Raw genomic sequence first — 15,185 nt, 5'->3', positions numbered from 1 at the left:
AGGTGTGAAGGTACCTTATATACATTGCAATTGTATGTTTCACAATGTCAAATTACTTGTGTATTTCAAAGGTTGTGTGCATACTCATTTTTTCAAGCTTTACATTCTCGTTAGGAGCATCTCTGGTCACTTTTCCGGCAATTTTACAATCATTATCATACTCAGGGTTAGAAGTTATATTATTCTTTTTATACGATACCTTGGTAGAAAATTTGTTAATGGTAGTGGAAAGGGTTGTAGTAATTTTTTTGTAGATAAGATCAATGTTATCATTATATGTTAAGAAACCTAGATCACTCTTTAAATCTTATAAGAAGAAATTCATTTTACATTTTCCAAAATGCATGTGCCTTTGAATTTCAACATTATTTTTCATGTGGTTGGTGTGTATGTCAATTTTTAGGCTTAGGGATAAGGGTATGTGGTCCAAATTGGGCTTTTGGTTGCTTAGGATTTCAAACTTTTCCATACAGTTGAGAAAATGTGTGTCAGATATCACATAATCCACAACATTATTGCCTAGCCCATGAATGCAGGTCATTTGGCCAGAGGTAGGCCATTTATTAATTCCATTACAAATAATCAAGTCTTGGGAACTAGAAATCTTGACCATCTTGGTACAAAATAGGTTATCGGTTATCTATTTAGAATTTATTTTGAAACTATTATCTAAGTCACAATCCTTATCAAGCCATAGGGGGTTAGGGTTAGAGTTATTGTTTAGGAGAGTAGTTTGGTTATTAGTTGTTCTAACATTGAAGTCCTCAAGAAAAAGGATATCACCTTCCCTCCTTAGATTGTGGATATCCTATTCTAAGGCGTTGAACGATAAATTCTTATATAGGTTGTTTTTCTTATAGGAGGTAGAGTTGATAGGAGTGAACTAACAAATAGAAAGAAAGATCTTATTGGTGTTAGAATCAGGAATTTCGATTCACATGTATAGATTGAGGGGGTCTTCCTTATGAAGTCGAATGTGAGAAGAAATATTTTTTTATATAACAAAATACACCACCAAAACCTCTATGAGACAATTTTATGTTCTAAGTTAACCAGAGAATGAATCCATCCATGTGGGGGACCCTAGATTCTTCATGCTCCTAGGTTTTAACTAAGAAGATAGGATAAAAATAACTCAGGATCCAACTTAAAATAGGTCCTTTATGCCATGGAAAAAGTAGGTTTTAACCCTGTACAGAAATTACCTGCATATGAATTCTTAAACACAGAAAATAAACAATGCGAGAGCATAACACATAAAACACATATACCTAGAGATTTTCCCTTAGATCCCAAAACCGGGACTACCAGCTTGATTTTTCATTATGTTCCTTTCCATGTTATAATACATATTTATACATGCCGAAGCATCCAATACCATGGACCGAAAACCATCGCGTCCAAAAACATGTGCGAAAATCATGCACAAAACCATAGGTGGGTCGACCCATCCTAACATAGGGTCCAAAACCAAAATTTTCCAGGGCACTGCCCTAGACCCCATAAAGTGGGGTTACGGGTATGCCTCAAACCCCCTGTGACCCCCCCTGCTACACAATCGGCGCAATGAAGGGGGGTTCCGCCCCCCCCTCTAACCCCCCGGTTAACTACGTGGGCTAGTCGTGGAAAGAATATAACACAACCCAACATTCTCCCACTTGTTGTTTTCTTTCCACAGGGGGCCACAAGAGAGCTTAGTCATTTTTCCAGCCCTGAAATTCCCATTGTCTCTCTATACCAAGAAAACTTCTCAGAGTTCACAAATTTTTTCAATGCATCTGCAGTATTCTTCAAAGTGTCCACCTTTACTAGCAACACCTTTTTTGTTTTCTATCATATCCCTCACAAAGTGATACTGAACATCAATGTGCTTTGTCTTTGAATGATATGCAGGGTTCTTTGCCAAGAAAATTGAACTTTGGTTGTCACAGTCTATCCTTATAGCTCCCTGTACTAACCCCATACTTGAACACAATCTCTGCAACCAAACTGCTTCCTTGCTTGCATAAGTGGCTACCATGTATTCTGCCTCTGTAGTTGATAGTGCCACTACAGATTGTTTCTTACTCATCTAACTGACTGCACCTCCAAATAGGTTAAACACATACCCACTTGTAGATCTTCTCTATTACAGGGAAAAGTGTCTATATAGAACTGCTCTATCCCACTAAGGTGTGACAGCTTCCTTAGAAACAAACAGAGTAAAGCTACTTTAGTTTTTCCTTTATGAATTATAGATAGAGAGGAACAGAAAGACCAACCTCTCTCTTGCGCTAATCTTCTGGTTTGATTCCTCTCTTCCTTGATAGTCTTTTGCTACTTGTTCCCTTGCACGCCCAGCTTCACAAAGTACCTGTAAGATCACAGTAGCATAGCACTATACAAAGACATGGATCTATAATCATAAACAATCTAGGATCAGATGTAAATTGACCATACAAGTGCAACAAACATCTATGACACAAGAGTATGGAGGAAAACTTGAATAGCTTTTATTGATAAACAAGAAAGAGCCAAGAAGAGTTACAACCAGTTGTTCTGACCCAGCATCAACCTCTCAGCAAAGAATCCCCTCTTCACCTCATACAAAGCTTAGATCACCCAACAATCTGATGTTTGTCTCAAGAAACCAACAACAATTCCTTACAATATGCAAAATTCCATCCTTTGGATCTCTGGGATGAGGGATCCATATATAGATATCTGTAATGGAGATGAGTCAGCTTATGATTTGATTAGTGTCTTCTCTCTGATAGTTCTTGCTTCCACTTGGATATTGATGATCTCTTACTCATCCTTGGTCGAATTCAGAGAGGCAAGTGTCACAGGAGAAGTTTTTGGAAGCTTCCATTGCCTCTCCACCTCGCGGAATGACACTGCCATTTGTCATTTCTTGCCCATCGCACCCCATAGAAGGGATTTTTGAAATGCAATGCACCCACACAGTGTATTTAGGTGAGATGCAACGCACTTGGCCAGTGGAGCAGCTGAAATGATCCTGTTTTGACCAATTCTGAGCAGTTTTTCATGGAGAACTTCTAGGAGAAGATGTAATCTGTTGACCTTGTTCCTTTAGGGGTTAGAACAACACTTTTAGGGACTTAGGAGCCCTTGGTTTATGGAAATTTCATGCTTGGGGTTATAGGGCCCAAAAATGTCTATAACAGTTGCCCCCTAAAGCATGAGGTCGTTAATCTTTTGATGTCGGGTGAAATGCTTTATTATGAGGATCTGAAGTTCTTTCAATGTTGGGAGGAGACCTGTAATAAGATACAATACAATACATTATCTTCATAATATTTTCATGATCTAGTTGAGGCGGGCATTCCCATGCTCAGTTTTATAAATTCATTTTCATGTACATAGGACAAACAATCGTCTGAGTGTAGACTGATGATTCTGGTAGAGCCATCATCCCTTTGATTGGATGATTATCTGTGCAGCAATGATGTACATTTGATGTCTTTATTTCCCTGAATATATATCACAGCTCGGATGGATGAAACTAGATCCGGGGTCTTCAATCTCGTTCGATCTTCACTTGAAGTACAATTCGATCCATGTGAAAGATGTTCTGGAGTCGAACATGGAAAGACATCGCCTGATTACCAGCCAATGATGTAAGTTGTTAACAGGCGTGAGAGGAATCACCGATAATGATAATGACCCTCAAGGTACTGCAGTACAATTCACGTGGTGTGAATAAAGGACTTGGAATTGAACACCACACAAAATCTTTCGGTCGAAGGCCATTGATGTAAACCTATCGCCGGAAGTGAGAAACTTGCCATTGAGGCATGCAAGCTTCAAAGTACTGAATGGGGTGTTCCTAGATCGACTTCTTGGATAATGAGCTGATGTCGACAAGAAGCGATCCGTCACAGGAGGGCCTTAATGAATTCCACATCAATGACACGGAACGGAGCAAATTATTTTAATGGAGGTGAAAACAATCTGGTGATATAAGGTTCAGGGTGGCAGTCATGGAAGAATGGAGTATAAATGTATGGTAGTGGGTGAGACACACGTGAATTCTCTGAATGACTTCTCTTGAACATATCGGCGACACTGACGTGATGGATTGGTAGCATTAACCCCAAATGTGGATGGTATGATGGGACCATGGTGATGTGATCGGTGAATGGAACAACCCAACTCGACTTGGATGCGGAGTGAAAGTGTCATGTTCAAGAGCGACTTGCTACCAACAAAGTTTCTTCAAGTTTTCTTCCCAATTTTCCCCAGTCATTGCTGACCAGTACCTCTTTATTTTTGTCAAGCTTGAGGAGGATAACATATGCCTATTCTATAATTTTCCCTTCGGGCAAACCCATCGCTATGTTTTAACGAGCCTAGCGATAGTGAGAATCGTTCTCGTCTATAGACAAGTTTGTCGCTATTAAAATTTTAACGAGTTTAACGACAAAGATAACTCGGTCCTTTTCAATTTTAGAGAGTCTGAAAAGGAACGTAAAGGAAACTCCAAAATTCCTTTTTCGTCATCTAATCCCTTAAGTCTGAAAAAGTATAAAACAAAACAGAAGGGATGAATTTTTGATACTTTTAACGAGCCGAACAAAACAAGCGCTCGATCTTTTTGTGTAATAATCTCTCAGGTCCAAAAAGATTAAAATTTAGAGGAGAGATAGCACTTCTGGTCCCTTTAACGAGCTGGAGAGGCCAATGGCTCGGAAATATTTTCATATTTTACGAGTCAGTTGAAAAGAGCTTAAAGGAGACTCGTCTTTTGAGGAACGAGTGATAAAATGGGTAGCAACTAATTCCAGGTAAGGTTTGGAATTTTCCAATCACGGTAGTGTTACAAGGATGGCTAGTGAGATCACTCTTCGCAACTGTTCCTCAAAATGGGTAAACAATCAAATGGAGGTGAATGATCGGCCAATGCAAAAGTGGAGGTGATGGTGCAAACACGACCAAGGCTTTAATGGCTGAAGTACTACATTCACAATGGTTATTTACCGGGGAATAGTTCATTTTTAATGAGCTTAAACGCGGGGGGAAATATTTGCTCATGTCTTATGTTTATTTTTTAACGAGCTTGAACTATGTGCTAAAACTGCTCGATGAAATGGTCTCTTTTTTATTTTACCATAAATAGCTTTGTTCTTTCAAAGATTGTATTGTATTTTCAATTACTTCATCAAACTAGTCAGAAATGAACAATATATGCTTGAAAAATGAGTTAGAACACTAATATTTTACTTTGAACTACGTAAAAAGTAATGGAAAAGTGCTTTTACCTTTCATTTTACCATTTCATTTGAACTTTGGTTTGTTGGATCTTTGGAGGTGCTTTCCCCCTTTGATTTTCATCAGCTGATTTTGGGAGATTCTGTGGACTATTCTCGGCGTCGTCCGGACCAGGTAGGAGCTAAACCTGAGCTCTTTCATTTCATGCTTTCCATTTTACATTCTGAGCTTGATTCCTAGTTTTTCTGAGCCTTTGGGGTTTGAAAAACTTGCTCTGCCTTCAGCGCACCCTCTGTGTATCGAAAGGTGCGTTGGATGTTGGCTTGTCCAATGGCCATCTGACATGAAACGCACCCAGAGCACTACTGTAGGTGCGATGGGCGCAGAGAAGTAATTTTATGCACAGTTTTTGATGGAAATTTTGCTTGTTTCTTACCAAAATCAGGATCTAACTCTTCTCTTGTTTGTTTTCAGAGATATTTGGAGTAAGATGACTATTACATAGCGAGAACGTGAGCATGAAGAAGAGGACATGCTTTCCCTTCATGATCCGGTTATAGTAAACACACTGTGGAACTGTGGCTTGCTGAAGTTTTTCCGCATTTCTAGCATGAGACAATAGATCAACTTACTGCAGTATTTGCTCGATGCTTGGGATCCTACCAACCAGGTGTTCCAGATCAGGGGAAAATCTATCCCCTTGACTATAATAGACATCTATTTCTTGACTGGCTTGTCGAGGCAGGGTGCCCCCATCTCTTTATCAAGTTCGGCCCGAGGAGGTGAATCTGTGAGAGATTATGTTCGTCCGGTATTGCAGAGATGGATCTCAGCCGAGTAAAGACGGCAAGATCATCATCCGTGATGTCACTGGCAGGTCCCTCAGAACTATTTTGTTTACTTTTGGTAGAATGGCTGGTGGTGTGGCTCTTCATGTAGCCAATCGACCTTATATGCAGTATACCTTGGAATGCCTCCAACCGAAGGTGTTCAACTGGTGCGACGCAGTACTTCTTGTGATGAAAGAACAGTTGTCCAAGATAAAGAGCGAGAGGTTGAAGAACCTTGGATATGGTTCTATTTTGACCGTCTTTGCCTTGGAAAAGATACCACTGATGCAGCCGCAGTATATTGCACTCGATTTACCTTCACCTACTGAACCACGTATGCAAAGATGGGTTGACCATATGTCTAGGCACGCTGGTCAGTCTCAAATTTCATTTTCTGATACCTTCTTCAGGTGGTTTGATCGTCAGGAGATGGTTTATTCCGAGTATCCATATGCTGGCATGCACTTCCGGGGTGATCCAGATTTAGTACTACCGGATGGCGAACAGTGGGGCGCCATTGGTAAATTCTTTGACCATATTCCTGTTTATCGTTTTTCATTTATAATGTCCTTGTGCTTTATTCTGTCAAGACTTTAATAAAACTCATGTGTTCATGCAGATGTTGGTCCTGTTCGGCCAGCAGCACGCCTGAGAGTGCCAGCTGCCGCCCCAGCAGGAGAGGCTGTTGGAAGGGCTATCCTTCATGACCTCGATGTGGCCGAGACTCTCACAACATTACAAGAGCAGGTTGAGGGCCTCACTCTTGGTATTCCAGATGTGAGGACTGACGAGTTGCCCTTGAGGTTGCAGCGGCATACTACTGGTGTGCCAAGACGATGGACTCGTCTCTTATGCATGATCGCACAGGCTGTGACTTGCTATCACGAGCATCATTAGACTAGGGTGCCCCCTAGAATTTTTGAGTTTTTTGGTCATTTGACCAATTTTGTCTTGGTTACGGAACATTATGTGTAAACCATAAATAGTTATATACATTTTTTATTTTCGGAGTTTTATTTTGGTTAAGTTACATGATCCAAATGCAAACATTGATGGTATGCTTCTTGTTAGTGTCAGTCTTTCCAGCCTTCCTCCAGTGATCAAATATGCTCTTACAAAGTGATTTTGAAGTGTCAAGGTCAAATTTTGTCATTTCAGTGAGTCTTCAAGCAAAATTTGGTCACTAGGCATTAGGTCTAGGGTTTGCTTTCACACTTTTCAAAGTTGTCCAAATATCAGTCCATGTCATCATTCAGCTGAGCCTATCATCATTCAGAGGGTTGCTATCATCATATTAGGTTCCATTGGGTTATGTTACACCTTATTCATGCTTCAGTTGTGCATAGGCAAGGTCATTTCCCTCTCCTAGGGTTTTGAAGGCAATTTCTCTTGGATGGTCAAATCATCGGCAAAACTTGTTTCCTGATGTTCATACACCTTCCCCTATCCTTAAAGTACCTTATCAAAAATTTCCCATCCCTTAGATCCGCCAAATTCCTCATTTTTGCACAAACCCTAGTTTCTAGCTACAACTTGGCAATTTTCTAGGTTGGGTCTGTGTTTTGCCCTTTTGGACCCCTTCCCCTCACTCAATCTCTGAGATTCCACTTTCCCCTACTTCCTAACATCCCTCCCTACTTCCAAAAATTTCCCCAAGAATTTAGAAGCCCCCTATTCCCTTCATTTCGCTCCATTTCGACAAAAATCCTTGTTTCACACATCGGGACAAGTCGCATTCAAATGATGTTCTAGAGAAATAAAAGATGAATTTTGGAAAACTGAGAGAGATTTTTGTCCAAAACATGCCACGGAAGAAAAACCTCCTTCACTTTTTTCACAAGTGTCATGGTTTTAAAGAAATGTCAAAAATACCGGCGAGAACGAAGGTGATCCAAGGACGGTTGGCCAAAGCACAAAAACAAAGGAAAACGCCCGATCCACTCCAAATTTTGGCCAAACCTCTTTGACTGAGCATGGTACTTGATTGGGGACTCCCAGCCCAAATTTCAAGAAATTTGGAGAAAATTTTGTCATTTGTGAATTTTTTTTGCCAAACACAGGTTTTCTCCATTAACGGGTCTCACCCCCCGCACGACCCTTCATCATGGCAACTCCATTTTGCAAAAAAATCAGCATTTACAGATTTTTCATGAGAAGTTACATATGCTCATGAATGGACTTGAGATTTTATGAAGTTTTAGGCCTCCAGAAAGTCAAAAAACAAGCAAAAAATGACTTTCTGCCACATTTTTGAGTTGCAGAAAGCAGTCTTGGGAGATTGCAATTTTGGAGGGTTAAATGACCACCAAATTCAAAAATTCTAGTTGCGTTGGAAATTAGACTCATAGACCTTTCCAACAAGCCTACTCTTGCTCAATTTGGACACCGAGAAGTGCCCCAAATGTGGTCCCAAAGGCGCGCGACCCGTCAGGCAAACTTCTCCAAATTTCACTGTACAGCTCAGAAAAACGCAGTTTGACCCTGTTTGACTTTTTGGGGTGGATTATTAGGCTATTTTATGTAATTAATGTAATTTTATGACACTTTTACTCTTATTTACCTCTTCTAGAAGATTCATTCATGAAAAAGGTGAAAATTAAATGAATGAATTGGTTTCCTAGCTTATAGAGGCAAGTTGTTTTGACTGCCTAGTTTGTAGTGCTTAGTTTAGAATTGGTTGAAACAGCTCCTAGGATAGTGAGCTCGACCCCTAGAGGCAAGGGAAGAGGTTTGCTTGCCTATATTATGTATTTTCTCAATCATTTTTAGGGGTTGGAAGGTTGGACTCTTGAGGGAGAAGCTATCATTGTATTATTCACTGTATCTCTGCAATTTTTGGCTAAGGAAGACCAGGGTTTTGCAGTCCTCTTTGGGATTCTTGTGGACTCATGTGTTGATGGTGTGCTTCTAAATGTACTTGTAAGCTTGTTATGTGACTCATTTCCTTTCTTTTATTTATGCACATTAAACAAATTAAGTGTTAAAGTAAGAATTCATGCTTGCCATGCTCTGCTTTTAAGTTTGTTTAATTTCAATGTTTTCTACTGTCTAAAGGGAATTCAAAGTTATTGTTTGCTATCTTTAGCTCCTCACCTTTCATTCCTGACCATTCACCTCAATCAAAGGCATCAATACTGTCTCCTACCTCGCCCCAAAGAACCCCCTGCAGAAACTGTGTCCAATCCCCGCACCCAAAATTGCCCTCTCCTCAATTTGCCACCAAAAACCCAAAAAACCCCAAATCAAACTCTTTGATCAGTTTACTAGCCTAATATCAGTGTTACTTTATTTTTCATCTCATCTATTGAAGATTTTACTGAGATAGACCGGAGAGAGCCTTCTCCTGCCCCGTAGGGCTAGCTATGAGGCTAAATGGTTTGATGTTGCCTTGAGGTTTACCTTTCTCAGCCTGAGGTGAAATTTCAAGCGCTAACACTTCTTTTTATAAATGTTGTAAATTTCTATCTAACACATAATTTGCCAATGAGTCAGTTAATGTGTTTAAGTTTCTGGAAATATGTTGATATTGAATAAAATCAAATTGTCTTTCCAAAATCTTAACCCTTAGGAACATGCGATAAATAGCTGGATTTCGGACAGAATAGATACTAGTGAGTTATAGTATGACGAGTTGTGAGTCTAGCCTGACAATCAGTCGGCGTATACCATGTGTGATGGCATCAGAGAGAATTTCTATCAACGCGCTATATTCAGCGATGTTATTTGTTGATCGACCAATACATACCCCTCTGAAACTTACTAACTCACCGCTTGGATCAAAAATGGCCCAGGCCGCGAAAGATAGGTTCCACGAACTATGACTCGCTCCGTCGGCATATCCGACACATGACTCCAATAGGTTTGACATCTGCAATAAATGTAAAAAGTGGATTACTTGACCAAAATAAACACTTTAGCGAAAACAAAAACATAACAAAAGCATACAGGTTACCATTACGCATAGTAACGCTTGAGGTACAACCCGTTACGAGGTTGCGCCAGTGGAATTCTGTCATAATCCATTAACTCGTAGGCTCCTTTTGCTAACACTCGCTTAAAAATATAGGGGCCCATCCATAAAGACTTAAATTTACCTGCTCCCAATTTATTGGATTCTTGGTCTTTAAGTAAGACCAAGTCACCTTCTGAGAAGACACGAGGTTTGACATTTTTGTCGAACTGCGCTTTGACTCGTTTCTTATGGGCTTCGTTAGCCAAAGCGGCATCAAGACGGGTTTCATCCAATTGGATTAGTTCCAAGAAATGAGCTTCTTCTTCTGAAGTTCTGGGGAGGAGATCAATTGCGAGTTTGAGAGACGAGATTTCGCACTGGATTAGTAAGACTGCTTCCAGGCCATATACCAGTTGGAAAGGTGTAAACCCGGTTGCATTCCTTACCGATGTTCGGTAAGCCCACAAAGTTAAGTATAGGATTAGGTGCCATTTTCTTTTGTGAACTCCAATCATCCTTTGCAGCATGCGTTTCAGGACCTTGTTGATTGCTTCAACTTGTCCGTTGGCTTGCAGATAATATGGAGTAGAGCTGTCGTGAGACAACCCTAGTTTGGTAGCTAATTCGACCATCATGTGATTGCGAAAATGCGATCCATGATCTGTGACTATAGCTTGTGGTATGCCGAATCTGGCGACTACATGATTGAAAAAAAAGAGGGCAGCTGTTTCATCAGTATTATCTAATGTAGGCATCACCTCGGCCCATTTGGTAAAATAGTCAACTACGACTATGATATACCCATGCCCCCCGGTCGAGGTGGGGTTACATGTCATGAAATCGATGCCCCATTTGGCGAATGACCCGACATCAACTATTGGCTGCAGAGGTGCGAGTGGTCTTCTGGTTTTGCTATCGAAAATTTGACAAGCATGGCAACTTTTGACTACGTTTATGCAATCTTTAAACATTGTTGGCCAAAAGTATCCTGCTCGTAAGATTTTTGCGTTGTAGCATAACCAGATTGATGCCCCCCACACGTGCCTAAATGGAAATCATTCAGGACTTTTTCGGCCTTCTCAGAACTGTATCGATACCGCGACGGTAAAGTGTATCACCGACGATCATGTAGTCTTTTTCTTGGTATCGAATATGTTTTGTTCGGAGCGGGAGGTGTTTGGCCTATATTTCTGGGTTTGGAGATAAATTATTATATCTCCATACCACTCATTGCTTGAAGATATCAGAAACAAACTTTCGTCCACGATTGTTTCTTCAGATGTTTCATCGTTGGACGACGATGGGAGATCGCATAATAATTCTGCGAAAACCAGAGCTTTCTTTGACTTGGATTTTACAAATTCCAGATCAAACTCTTGTAGAATTGCTATCCATTTTGAATATTTTCCCCCAAGCAACTGTCGTGACAATATATAAGTCATGGGGTTGCAATATGACAGAATGGTAGTTTTTCGAAAGAGGACATAGTGTCGAAATCTCTGTATCGCTTGAACAGCTGCGAGCGCTAGCTTTTCAACATAAGAATATTTTCTTTCTGTATCATTTAAGTTTTTACCTAAATAATATATAGGATGTTCGATTCCGTTGTCTTCTTGAACTAAAACCATTGCGATGATCGTATCTGCTGCAGCCAGATACAGGTTAAAATCTTTTTGATAATTAGGAGCGTACATTAATGATGCTTTCATTAGGGATTCTTTTAAAGCATCAAAGGAAGCTTGCGCAACCTGATCCCAGACAAAGGGTACTCCCTTTTTCAAAAGACGCGTATAACCTTTAGCAAGTTTGGCGTAATTTGGAATGAACCTCCTCAGAAAGTTTGCTTTTCCTTGGAGTTTCTGAATCTGAAGCAAATTCGAAGGTGGAGGCAAATTTATGATTGCCTGGACCTTACATGGGTCGAGACAAATCCCGTCCTTTGAGACTACAAAGCCAAGCAAATGACCAGAACTGATGCAAAATACACATTTGTGTGGATTGAGTCGTATCTTGTAGTGTCGGCAACGTAGAAATATCGCTCTTAAATGCTGCGGGTGATCAGTCGGCTTTCGCGAATGAGCCGGAAGGTCGTCGAGGTATGGTTGAACGATGTTTTTGATGTCATGGAAGGCATAATTCATTGCCCTCTGAAACGTCGCCCCTGCGTTCTTTAAACCAAAGGGTAATTTTCGATATGCGAATGTGCCCCATGGACAAATAAATGCAGTCTTTTACTGGTCTTGTGGATGGATATTTATTTGATTATACCCGGAGAATCCATCCATGAATGAAAATATTTCGCATCTGGCGCATTCATCAATTATCTGGTCGATGAAGGGTGTAGGGTAGTTGTTTTTTGGACAAGCTTGATTTACATCCCTATAATTGACGCACACTCTAATTGTTCCTTGTTTTTTCATAACAGGGAAAATATTCGATCCCCAATCGGTTAGAGGAACCGGGTAAATGAAACCAGCATGGAGAAGTTTCTCAACTTTTGCCTTAATGGCAGCGGCTTTCTTGGGGTGCATCTGCCGTAGCCGTTGTCGTACTGGTTTGATATCTGGATACATCTTAATTTCGTGTCCAACGATACTCGAGTCAATGCCTGGCATTTCACTATATGACCAAGCAAAGACATCTCTGAATTCACGAAAAAGAGCGTCATATATTTCCAATTCTGAAGGAGAACAACATTTGCCAACATAAATATTCTCTACAACATCTGTTTTGGTCGAGATATTTATGGCGATAGTCTCTTCAATGTTGGACAAGTTTTGCTCGGAATCCACTGTTTTTACAGTATTTGATAGAAAATCAAAAACTGAAGGATGATAAAGGTCATCAGGAGTTTCTTCTCTGCAATCTGGAAGAAGGGAACGATGGTGGGAATCATTCCATGGTGCCCCTTCAACTACCATTGATTGAACAATTCCTTCGTCGGTGACATGCACTCGCGACCAAGGATCTGAAGGGGTACCATATTCCTCAGACCTATCTATCCAAATGCTTGATGAGCGTTGATTTGGGTTTTCCATCCATGCTAGGAACATTGATTGCTACAATATTTATGTTGGGCTTGGAGGCAAAACCATTGCATGATCCATGTCAATATTGTTTTCTGAGATCTTTTTAGAAGATATCATATTGCAGGTCTCTACCGACGCTACTTCCGCCAGATGGATTGGAGGTGGAAGGGTAAAAGTTCCCATTAATATAGTATCTTTTAGTAGGCCTACTCCGATATTTTGAAGCGAATGGGGGCTTCCATGGATCATAGGGATGCTTCCTGTAACTTGAGAACCATTGGGGAGGAAGTTTTGTTGATCGACGATTGTAATCCCTCCTTGGAAGGGAAATGCAATCTTCCTAAAATAGGTCGACACAACGGAAGCCATAACATATATCCATGGTCTTCCTAGTAAGATGTTGTAATCGAGATTTCCATAGATTACTTCAACATCTATTTCTACTGTTTTCCCTCCTAGTTCAACCTTTAAGTTACTTAGAATACCATATGGGGTATATGTTCTTCCTTCAAATGCTTTTAATGTCGTCAAAGATCGCGACAAGGTTGGAGATCCTAATGTTTTCCAGCAACTCATCGACATAATGCATGTAGATGCCCCCTCATCAATAATTGTTCGATGAACAGTTTTGTTGAGGGCTTTCACTTGAACAAGGAAAGCTAGTTGAGCTGGTAATATAGGATCGTATCCTTTATGGTCGAAGGATACAAGATTGGAATCCTTTGGGTCTATCCCACCAATGGCTTATAATAAAGCTTGCTTTTGGGATGGGCAATTTTGTAGTACTTCAAGAGTCGACATAGCGGATGGCAATTGGGCCAAATCTTCCACTATATTATAATGTTGTGCCGCTCTAGCGTGGGGATTAAACGTCGACTTGTGTACTACTCCCTTTGCCGGTTTTATTGTCAATTCAGGAATGATTGGCGGCGCAACTTCTGTCGAAGTTGTTGTCAAACTACTAGGTTGATCTTTATCCTTGTTGTTCGACATCTGTGGATTTCCATAATCTTTGTTCCTAGTTGATATCAAAGCATCATTTTGCTGTTTTGAAACCGACAACATTAGCACTTGAGACGGGGAAGCATTTCCACTCTCAACCAGATTTGTTCCTGGATTTGAAACGGATCAGTTAACACTGCGGAGGTTTTTGAATTCTTGAAGAATTTTTAAGCTCAGCTCTGTGTGGACAATTTGTGGTCCAATGATCCTCATCGCATATAAAGCATGGATTTTTTGGTTTCCTATCTCCAGGAGGGTTTGCAGAAGATTTTTCAGGTGATGATTCTTCCTGTTTCTTCTTCTTCCCTTTGCCTTTCTTCTTGCCCCCTGGTTGTTTGGTTACTTTGCCTTTATCTGTCGATACAGCATTTACTTCTGAGGCAAGAAGTTCATCTTTTGCATTTTGACCTAAAATCTTACAGGCATTTTCGGATGTAGCCTTTGTCGATTTCGTGTCTGTTGTGCCAATCACGCCATCGTCAGCATGAGAGTCATTGTTTGATTTAGGAGGAGGAGGAACTGAGAATTCCGGTCTAGGGGCGTCAAGTATTCTATCGTAGAGCGTGCCGGATTGAGTGTAAATCAAGTCCAAATATTGCACACGAGCGATAACTTGCTCTTCTGTTATGACCCCCCCCTTTGCCACATCTTCTGTGATGGAAGGTAGTAATGACTTGATAAACCATTCAGCTAAGAGCTGATCGGGAACATACGTTTTTACCATTCTACGACGACGTCGCCACTCATGTATATGATCAGATATGTGAGTGGCCGTTGTCTGTTTGAAGTTGGTAAGGAGTTCTGTTCCCGTTTCGTACCTTATCGGTAATTGAAAATGGGTTAAAAAGGTTGTGGCTAGGGTACTGAAGTTGTCGAATGAAGCTCTAGGCAATTCGATGTACCATTTTGCCGCTGGACCAGTTAACGTCCTCTGAAAAAGGCGAAGCCTTATCGAATCATCATTTAGGGTGTTTGATGAACACCACAGATGAAAGGTCATCACATGATTCGACAGATCTTCACCCGGATTTCTATTAAATTTAGGAATATCTTATGGAAGTTTATGCGGAATCGCTGGCCACCAAGGGGCGTAAGCGATTGGATCGTTTGTTAACCGATTTAAATCAGGTAACTCTAAAGTTGCCACAAAGGGTAACTGTT

Source organism: Pinus tabuliformis, chromosome 3_1, assembly GCF_031772625.1.
Source record: "Pinus tabuliformis cultivar Carrire ecotype Pingquan chromosome 3_1, CPIR1, whole genome shotgun sequence".
Classification (NCBI taxonomy): domain Eukaryota; kingdom Viridiplantae; phylum Streptophyta; class Pinopsida; order Pinales; family Pinaceae; genus Pinus; species Pinus tabuliformis.
The sequence above is the reverse complement of the archived record's forward strand: the minus strand, read 5'-3'. Positions refer to the sequence as shown.